The sequence below is a fragment of the Gallinula chloropus genome (assembly GCF_964237585.1).
Source record: "Gallinula chloropus genome assembly, chromosome: 4".
NCBI lineage: Eukaryota > Metazoa > Chordata > Aves > Gruiformes > Rallidae > Gallinula > Gallinula chloropus.
Genome location: NC_140088.1, coordinates 47,844,066 through 47,854,581, shown reverse-complemented (window position 1 = coordinate 47,854,581; position 10,516 = coordinate 47,844,066).

The window sequence follows — 10,516 nt, the reverse complement described above, 5'->3', positions numbered from 1 at the left end:
TTCCAGTCCCTGAAGGGAACATACAAACAGGAGGGGAATCAACTTTTTAAAAGGGTAGACAATGGCAGGATAAGGGGGAATGGATTCAAGCTAAAGGAAGGAAGGTTTTGATGAGATATTAGTGGGAAGTTTTTTTACAGAGAGAGTGGTGAGGTGCTAGAACAGGCTGCCCAGAGAGGTGGCGGATGCCCCGTCCCTAGGAGTGTTCAAGGCCAGGTTGGATGGGGCCCTGGGCAACCTTGCGTAGATCCAGGCCTGGAGGTTGGTGGCCCTGCCTGTGGCAGGGGGGTTGGAGCTCTGTGATCCTTGACGTCCCTTCCAACCCATGTCATTCTATGATTCTAAGGCAGGTAGATGTGAGCAATACAAGAGTCAGCAGTTAAAGTCAGAAATAATGTAGTTCATGCCCAGGAAGGTCAATTATAAAATAATCAAGTCCAGATAGTCATTGTTGCTACAGCTATTAATTAATTGCAATACATTTCTGAAGTGTTGCAGCAAAACATCCTCCGTCCCACTCTCAATATAATAGACACAGCTACATGCAGTGGCGTTGTTCATGGATAAGGCTTACCATAGTCCCTTCTCACCTAGTGTTTGCATAAGTAGGAGTAGCACACCTGCCATATGGAGAAAACCTTAAAAAGCTTGATTTTTGTTTCCATTCCTGGAAATAAAACAATTTGCTAGAAATCAACCAAGTCAATCTGTAGCAAGTTCTATACAACAGAGAATTAAGCAGGGTTCTCTTTATTTTTTCCTTACAAACTAGTTACACTGTGTTGTCATGATGCACAGAACCCCGGTATTCATTTACTAACCCAATACAGTTCCTCCAAGTGAACCAACAGTGTCATTCTGAAGAGTTGATCTGAATAACAACCTCCAGAGTGGTTTAGGTATGACAGCTGCAGCGTTAAAATTTCATTAACACAGTGGTTCTGATTACCTTCAATTTCTCTAAACAATACCTAAATCAGCTAGGTTTAATCACAGGGTGCCAGCCTGCAGTTACAGGAGTCCTGCCTTGACAATGGCCAGTTCCAAACTGTAGCTGTGATGACCGCCAATGAGCTACAACAGCTAGTAGCCATTCACCAAGTAAAGTTGCCACCAGCACACACAACCAATCCATTGCTTTGTTACTACTTCCTTAGTGAGTCACCTGTCTTCTACTCCACTCACCCAGGTAAGAGGACTCTTGCAAAGCTCAGGTGACCCCACCCTGTACACAATGAGGACACCATGATTGTCTGAGATGCCCTCTCATCAAGCCCTGGTTAGTCCCGTAGGTTTCTCCATCCACATCCTGCTTCAAAACAACCTAGCAGCTTTGAGCACTCCAAGAACATAAAAATGTAAGGGGTATTTACCAAACAAAAACATTATTCTCACCTTAGAGTTTATACACTTCACAGACATATGACTAAATAAATTAATTGCTTTTTGCAAAAAGCTTCAGTTGATGGCAAGCATTGCCCATAAAAATCAAAAAAAAACCCCACAAACATTTCAGGCCAAATACTCATTGCCTTGTATTTCAACAAAATTATTTTCACAATAGCATCAAAGCCACCTGAGTGTGTCTAGCACAAACTGGTTAGTAGTTTTGAATAAACAGCCTTTGCAATGTTCAGCCTGAACCAATGACCAAAACAGAAGAACAAAAATAAGGAAAAGTTAAGTAAAGGTTAATTGCATACTACATTGTGTTGGTGCTATAAAACTAGCTCAGCTAAAACAGGTAAATGACCTTGTGTGATAATTGCTCAGGAAACCAGGCAGGCAGCTTCAGATAACAAGACAATCTTTAGAATAAATGTGTAGAAGCAAATGATATTGTGTGAATTATTCCCAAAACTAACCCAACTAGTCATAACACGAAAAACAAAAATACTCTTAAGGTGTTTGCTGGGGGAAAGCCCTCCAATGATCTCTACTGTTTAAGACCCACTGCTGTTCACCCCCGGCAACTCTGATGAGCATGCAAAACAGGCTGCATATTTTCTAATGATTTCCTATCCTTCCATAGTCAGTACTGAAATGACTATGTAAACAAGCTATAAAACACAAGAAACCATTTAATATTTGTTTGAATACTGCAAGTTTATTGACATATTCCCTTAAAACTGCATGCCTAACCGTGTTCCTTCTTTTTAACCCCATAAGGGAGGCACGGCAACAACTCTGCATCGTTCTTCCTTCAGTGGCAAGGCAGCTTCCCTGGGAGCTCGGGTAACACTGGCACTCGAGGCGCGCCCCAGGCCAAATGCCCGCGCAGAGCTCCCTCGCATCGCATCTTCCCGGTTTGCGGCAAGCGACACTTACGAGGCATCAACAAGCAAATGTGGTTGCCCGACTTGCGTAACTTCGGGAAGGCTATCACTGACAGCCCCTCACCGAGGGCCCCGTAACCGCTCCGATTCATGTAAAGGGGCGCGGCGAAACGCGAGGCTAAACTAAGCCAGAACGTAACCGAGCGGCAGCTGCCACCTCTCCCCAGCAGCCCCGGCGCACGCCCCGCCGCCCCATCGTCTCGTCCTGTCCCCGCTTGCTTCGTGCCCAACTTCTCCGAAGCGCCTGCCCGCTCTCCGCTCAGGCACAGCGCGACTAATCGTTTGCCTCGGAGGCGACAGCTCTGCGGTCCCGGTTCCGCCCTCCTCACACGACTCGGCGCCGCTCAACTTCCGTAAGGCGCAGCGCGGGTACCTGCCGGGCGCGGCCGGGCCTCCCTCCAACGCTGCCGCGGGGCGACCCGCTGCCACTCCCCGCCGCGGAGTCCGAGGTGCAGGGCGGCCGGCCGGAGGGACCGCCTGACTCCCGCAAGCCCCGAGAGGCCGTGCCACACAGGTGCCGTGCCCGGCGCGCCGAAACCCTCTCGCAGGGCGATGGTCGCACTCCCTGCCGCCCCCAAGCCCCTCATCTCCCCACAGCAGCAGCCCGAGCTCACCTCTGGGTGGCGGGCATCGCGGTGTCCTTTCACCCAGAAATGACGCCCCTCGGCACCCTCGCAAGGACGCGGCTCTTTCCCCCCAACACTTCCAGGTCACCCCGTCCCCCCTCCGCGCCGCTCCCCTTGCTCAGGGACACCGCATCGCCACGGCCTCCCGTTCCCCTGCGGCTTCTTTCTAGTCAGCCTGCGACTTCCTCACCCCACTCCTTCCCCCATCCCTCTCCCTTCTCCAGTCCCACCTCACCCTCTCCAGACCATCCGCCGCGGGGTGATGCAAGGTGCACACGGCTTCCTCTCGCGTTACGGGCGGGAAGAAGAAAAAAAAAGGCATGGGGGGGGGGGGGGGAGTTGAGGGAAAGACTGAAAAGAGCAGCAAGGTGAAATGAGAGCCTCCCTCCTCCTCGCCCACCTTCCCACCTGCGGCGCTCGAGCAAGGACCCTCCGCCCGCGCCACCGCCTCAAAGCGGAGCGCCGAAGCCGGGACTACCTCACCCTCCCCAATCCACCTCCCGCTGACCCCCCGGGGGGTATAGACGAGTTCCCTCACCGCTCTCCCTTCAGGGCCGTTTCTTCGCGTCGCTGCCTCTGATAACGAGCTGAAGACCGGAGCGAGCCGCTGCTCGGAGCTCCGCTTGCCACTCTTTTCCTTCAGTCGAGCGGGGGCTGCGCGGCTCCTTCCGATCCGGCCTGAGGCCCTGCTCCCGCCAGAGCCCCTCTGCGCTGCGGCGCCAGGAGCGCCAGGCCCGCCTATACTCTCCGCCCAGGCTCTGCTGCACCTGCTGTGGGGCTGAACTGACCCTGCGGCGCGGGCCGAGGAGAGGGCACCGTCGCTCCGTCCTCCCTCAACTTCTCATCACTTTTCTCTACCCCCGCTCCACTCCACCGCGCTGCCGCCCGTCACACGGCCGCCCGCCCCACGCATACACCGGCGTTACCGTCGACCCCCACGGAGATACTGCCACAAGGGTACCCTCGGCTAGGTGAGGAGAGACTCCCTGCTTACTACTGCGACCCCTTCACCCGCACCGTTGCGGAGAACTTCCCCCCACGTCCCCAGACGCCCTCCCACCCCACACACTGCCCCAACTCCCAGGATAGGTCCCCCGTGCCCGCCTCTGGCGGGTGGGACGGAGCCGCCCTCCGCCAATCAGCCTGGGCGAGGCCGCAGGAGGAACCGTCGGGCCCGCCCGTGGCGGCGGGGAGGGGGGGGAGGGCGCGGGAGCGGTGGCGGAGAAGAAGCTGCTGGCGGCACCGCTGCCTGCGGTCAGGCTGCTTCCGCGGAGCTTCGCGGGGTCCCCGCGTGCCCGCCGAGAGCCGGCCGCGCGCTCAGGAGAGCGCTGCGAGGCGCGGCGGGTGCACGGAGCGCAGGACCACACCGCCACGGGACTCCGTATCCCTACTCGTGATAACCACGACGGGCGGCTCAATTGAGCACGTCCTACTATCGCATCTCCTTTTTCAGTCCCTTTAGGTAAAGGCAAAACATACCGAAACCCAAAGCCTTCCCTCCCCGCTTCATTAGGGCTAAGTGCAGTTGCCTAACTGATCTCAGCTACTTGAGTCACGTAAGATTCATTTTCCCCCCCTTCTCTCTTACATACAGGAGAGGCTGCTCAGTTCCCCACCACGTTGGGCTCCACCTATGAAAGGCTGACTAAAAGTAACGTAAGACTTCCATCATCCCAGGAAAGACCCACCAGTAGTTCCCCAAGTGAACATCTGGTAACGTTTAAATACTAATGGTAATTCTGCGATTAGATTTGTGTGTGGTTCAGGTGTAGGGGGTTGGTTGTTTTTCTTTTCTGTTACCCACTTAGTATATACAAGTGCAAATTCACAGCTGACAACAGTTTTTTAAGAGTACAAAATTTCCCCCCCCCCCCCTGTATGCCATGCAGATATTAGAACCAAAACTTTTCCCCTCCTTGCTTGAAATTTTATGTTCAGAAGCATTTCATGGAATCAGTAAGGTTCCATCCTTGAAGTTTTTGTAATAATCTTTAAAGGTAACAAACTTTCAGACAGTTATTGTGATTTGACAGATCAAATTACTTCTTTAATAAAACTAAAAGCTTAAGTTTCATCAGACAAAACAAGAAAGCTAATGAAACTTGAATGATGAGTTAATGAAACGCATGATAAGAAAACTGAACATAAGATTTAAATTGATCTCCATTCTAGTATGGACAGCTTGCAGAAGAAAATTAATCTTTAATTCAAATTAATCCAATTTATTTGGGGTGTAGAACTTCTCATGATACTTATTATAGTGCCTTTTAAAAGCTCTTCTATTTCTCACATATAAAATGAATCATTAGAGTTTCTGAAATCTTGTGCCCCATTTGACATATTAACATTATGTAGGTGTTAGCTTCTAGCAGAAGAACATAGAATCATAGAATGGCATGGGTTGGAAGGGACCCCAAGGATCATAGACCTCCAACCCCCTTGCCACAGGCAGGGCCACCAACCTCCAGCCTGGAGCTACACAAGGGCTTCATCCAACCTGGCCTTGAACACCTCCAGGGACAGGGCATCCACCACCTCTCTGGGCAGCCTGTTCCAGCACCTCACCACTCTCTGTAAAGAACTAGAATCTCATCAAAACCTTCCCCCCTTTAGGGAAAATAAAATTCAACCTGTAATACTAATTAAAGACAATAGGTAATAGTTCAAAATATTCAGCTCCTCCCTATAACTGAACTTCCTTTTTCTTCCAGGGGTAACTGATTTAGTAAAATCTGAACAGAGCAGAACCCTTATTAGGTTAATGATTGGTTTAAGCCTATATTTGAAGTGAGTGTAAATTTTATTCAGACTTCCCTGCGATATGTTGGTATCTTCTGCATGTTTATGAGTATTCTTTTTGTTTCTCAGGTAGAAGCTTTAATAAAGCTGTTCTTGCTGTGGAAGTAGCAATGCTGAGAAGTAGCAATTGGTTCAACTGTCTGGGAATTTCACTAACATTACTTATCAGACCTTGATGAAAAATTATGAGGCTTTTCATGGAATGTTGTACTGAAAATGGCTCACAGTTACGGTGGTATTTTGAATTTAATTACTGTGTAATATTTATTACTAACTCAGAAGACAGTGTTACCTCTAGAAGCTTTTTTATTTGTCTCCACATTTTCTACAGTTCCTGTCAGGAAGTCAAAGTTGCTTGGCTTTATCAATGTTCTGCCCACCCAGCTTCCTATCCTTCAACATTTATAGGTCAGATAAAATACTTCATTGAAAATTACTGTGTTAAAAGTTAATGATCCTCATAACATTGTACATTTGTAGTGATCTTTCCCTGGTGAGAATATTTCAATTCAGAATACCTGATACTGTCCTGTCTTTGCCTGTTATGGTTATATGATATTGTAAAATCAGTTTTATTTCAAACTCCAGATATGTCTATAGTCTTGTATTTCTTTGAAAGATGATCTGTTCTCATTTGGGGCAAGTAATGAACTATATGGTACCTCACATTACAATAGCACCTGCTCTCAGACTGACTTTTGGATTGGAAAAGTATCTTCAAACTTGAACACTCAGGTGGCATAATCTGTTTACTGTTTTCTAGGTAGCTAATCCTGTAGTGATTTTTTTTCTTCAATTAAAACAGGAAAAGCAAGCTCAAATAGCGGCTGTAGTTGGATATCTTTTCAATGGTTTGTTGGTCTGGAACACTCCAGATGTACTGTATGTTGGTTGCCTTGCCATTGTCTCATCTAGTCACAATTTAATATCCCTTGGAAATACCGGGCACTCCCAGACACTCAAATTATGGGGTTTCAGCAGATAAAGTAGTATTTTATTCTGGAATATTGATGTCTTGCACATGACAGTTCCAATCTTTTATTGCCTGACTTTTTATTTTGATAAACTATAGTGGTCTTCATATACTTCTTTTATCATTAAGGAGATACAAGTCAACTGTAGATTGTTTTCAGAACAAAAAGCGTGCATAGTGCAAAGTAAGTGGGGTTTTTTCTGTGTTTAACTGTTTGCTGTATTTTTTACTGCATAGTTACCACAACCCAATTGCGGGGACAGTAAATATATAGTATCAATTAATAGTTAAGCTGTTATTATAAATCTAAGGTATACAGCTCAATACTGAAACGTGGAAATTTTGTATCTCCAGTAAATTCCAGAATATAATACAGAAATTCTCTGTTGCAAAAATTTGGGAATCTTGGCATTCCAAATGGTGATAAATCAGATTCAAATAAAACAATGAAAAGTCACAGAATGCTATAAATAAGAATTTTTTATTTTCATTGAAGTTTTACAGGGCAAATAATCACTTTTATTGTTGTCCAAAGGCACACCTTCATCTTATTTTTCAAGAGAGTAATTTATTTCATTTGCTTTTAACCTGAACATCGATGACATCAAAGGTATTTTTTCCTAACTGAGGAAAAAGAAACACATCTCAACATGAAATGTTTCTCTGAGGGATTTGTTGGATGAAGGAAAGAGAGCAGCAGCTGGAGAGCACTGTTTCCTGTTGCATTTTTTTCCCACTGGAGTTTTTATCATAAGAATATAGAAATACACTGCTAATTCCAGATTTGTGTTTCTTCAAATCTGGTTCATTGGACGGGACAATGTATGGAAGTTAAATTGAAGATTATGTCCCTAGTGCTTTTCTCATGATTTGCGCTGGTTTGTTGCCTAAAGAGATACTAATTTCTCTGTGGTTTTCTGGATCAGGATGATTCACACACAGTTCTTCAAGTGTTTCTTGCCTAGTGCCTTGATTGTTTTGACTATATGTACACATACTTTGAGTTTCTACAAAGCTAAGTAGAAGTACAACTTTCCTTGTATCTAAGATAGTGTTAGATAATTTTGTGAGTTGATTCATATATCATAAGCAGCCAAACTAATTTATTTCAATAAGGGGTTCAGTTCTATTTCCTTACCAATTTCGCAGATGGAACTAATCATCTACAATGTATATTACCTAATCTAACTACAGTGTTACCCGAGAACTATTCCTTCCAGATCTGCCTTGTGACCTCGTTTGCAGATCCCACATCACAATGAAGGTGTACATAAGAGTCTGTCTGCTGAAGGAAACTGCTGGCCTTATTATCTCCCATAATTGACACTAACACAAAAGTGGCACTTATTCTACCTATATGGGTGACTCCCATAATTGTATCTTACAGCTATGAGTGGTGATTCCCAAAAGAAAATAACTGCTGTAGGACTTTTTAAGTGTGAAATGGTCATTTCTAGTTAATTGTCAGGTATCTGCATAGCAGCAGAACATGGGGAGTCTCATTTTTTTCTCTTAGAGGAGAAACTTGTGATACACCTGCAGTTGTTCTCTAAGGCAGCCTGTGTGCTTACAAAACATCATGTTCCTTTACCTTCATCAAAACTTCAACAAAAGAAGAAGGAATCCTTTATAAACTCAAGTGAGATCTCATCTCTTATTATGCCTTGCATGTAGAAAAGTGTTAAAACTGTTAATGCCACTTCACTGTTCTATAAATGACATACTGGGGTTAGAGAAGATACAGGGGAGAGCACTTCAAATGAGGTTGAGCAGCTGCCTTACGAGCAGAGAATAAAGAAGCTAGAACTCTTCTTTGCAGAAAGGAAAAAGCTGAGGGAAGGTATGGTCAAGATTTGCAAAACTGTGAAGGGAGTAGAGGCGATACCTACACAGCTGTTATTCACCAGATCCTGTAATCCAAGAACCAGGTGATACCAACTGCAGCAAGTATCAAAACAGATTAAAGAGATGAATGAAGCTGTTGTGGAAAAGCAGCTGACCTTGATTTTCTTTTTATTAGCATGGGAAGTTATAGAGGCAAGGTGTTTCAGCAGGTTCAGAAAGGGAGTAAGCAGTTTTACAGGCAAAAAGTCTGTAAGCTATCATCAAAGGCAGGGCTTTGGCCTGTAACTGTCTAAATGCAATAGCTAAGCATCCTGGGTGAGTAATGAGGATAATTGATTATAGGAAGTGGCTCAGGGGGCATTTGTTCACATGTACTGCGTTTCTTTTCTTAAGAACCAAGTTCTTTTTCTATTAGTATTGTACTGATGTGCTTTGAGTGCTGTTTAGCATTGTTGTTGGGAAGTCTAAAGGCTCCTTTTTGTTTTCTTTTTGGTAGTAGATTGAGGTGTGTATTTTACAAAACTTGGTTCTGGAAATCTAAGCTATGATTCTGTCTGACCACTTTGAAGTCTTAAGGTAAGATAGATGTTAAGTTGAAGTGTAGCAAGCAGGTAAGAGGTGCTGTTGTGGTGTAGATGGTTGTTGACTGAGAGTAGGGGATTATGTTGCTTATTCTCGTGACTTTTTTTCACTTGTTTGTTCAATACTTAACTATGATTCACTGAAGTCAGTTCAAAACCTGTGCAATAATCTGTATCCTTGTGATGTTCTAATACTACTGGTCTGACATTGCACACCCATCCATGTCTTGAATTTTGTAATAACTATTTCCTCATTGTGCTTTTAAAAAGAAACACAGCAATAGCAAGGTGGATGCAATGTTTGTATTTTCACAAAAGAAATCTGTTTCAAATGTGATTTCAAAAGAAAAGTAAGTATATAAAAACACTGCATGGGGAAAAAACACGCACACTGTGTTTTATTGTTTTTATCTATAAATTTCTCCTGGGAGTTATTTGGGTTTTTTAAGTCTTTGGGACTAGAGATTAGAGTGAAATATTGGAAAAAACCCTTTGGTATTATACGAAGGTTCAAATGTCAGATGATTGATACATTTGTGAGCAAGCTTATTTGCATAAACTCACAAACCATCTGTGTGGATTTAACCGGATTAAATGGTTGTATATTTAGTTATAGTGAAAAAAAATTCATTACTTAGAAATGTAACTTGTTATTTTGCAGGCTTCTAAACTGTGTATAAATAATATTGTTTATAGCCATCCTTACCCCCTTTAAAAGAAGGTAAGGGCTGAAACTGCGTCTCCTCTTAAGCATGAGGAAGGTAACACAAAAAACTAGTGGTAAATCTTTTTTTTTTTTTCTTTTTAAAGTATCAAAAGGTATTTAGAGTCTTTTACCTTAGGTTTTCTTAATTTGATTACTTTTTTTAGACCAAAAGAAGCATTTACAAAATGTTGCTCGAATAAAGTCTCTTTTTAGAAGGAAAAAGAAGGATCTCTTATATCTGGCAAAGCTTAGCATGTGTATGTATGTTCTTATATATGATACATATATTGATATATATAATTTTATGCCTAAACATTGCAAGTTGCCTTTCCAGAACCACCTGACACCCTTTTGGCCTATATTAACTACACATTGTAACAAAAACCAAGTTCAGAATCTGACTGCAGAGAGAGTAAATCAATCCAACAGGATACCTGAATGTACTTTGGTTTTATGTTTCCTTGATAAGTGACTTCAGGAAGTATAGATTAAGTTTGTGGACAGAGTTATAACTTAAATCATACATGATGGTAGGCTGTAGTTTATGTAGTTTTCACATAGAAGCAAAAAAGGTTAGTAATTTATGACCATAAATTAGATAATTAACAGTGTTTGGATACTCTAGTAAAACATAGTGCTGTTTGAAAGAA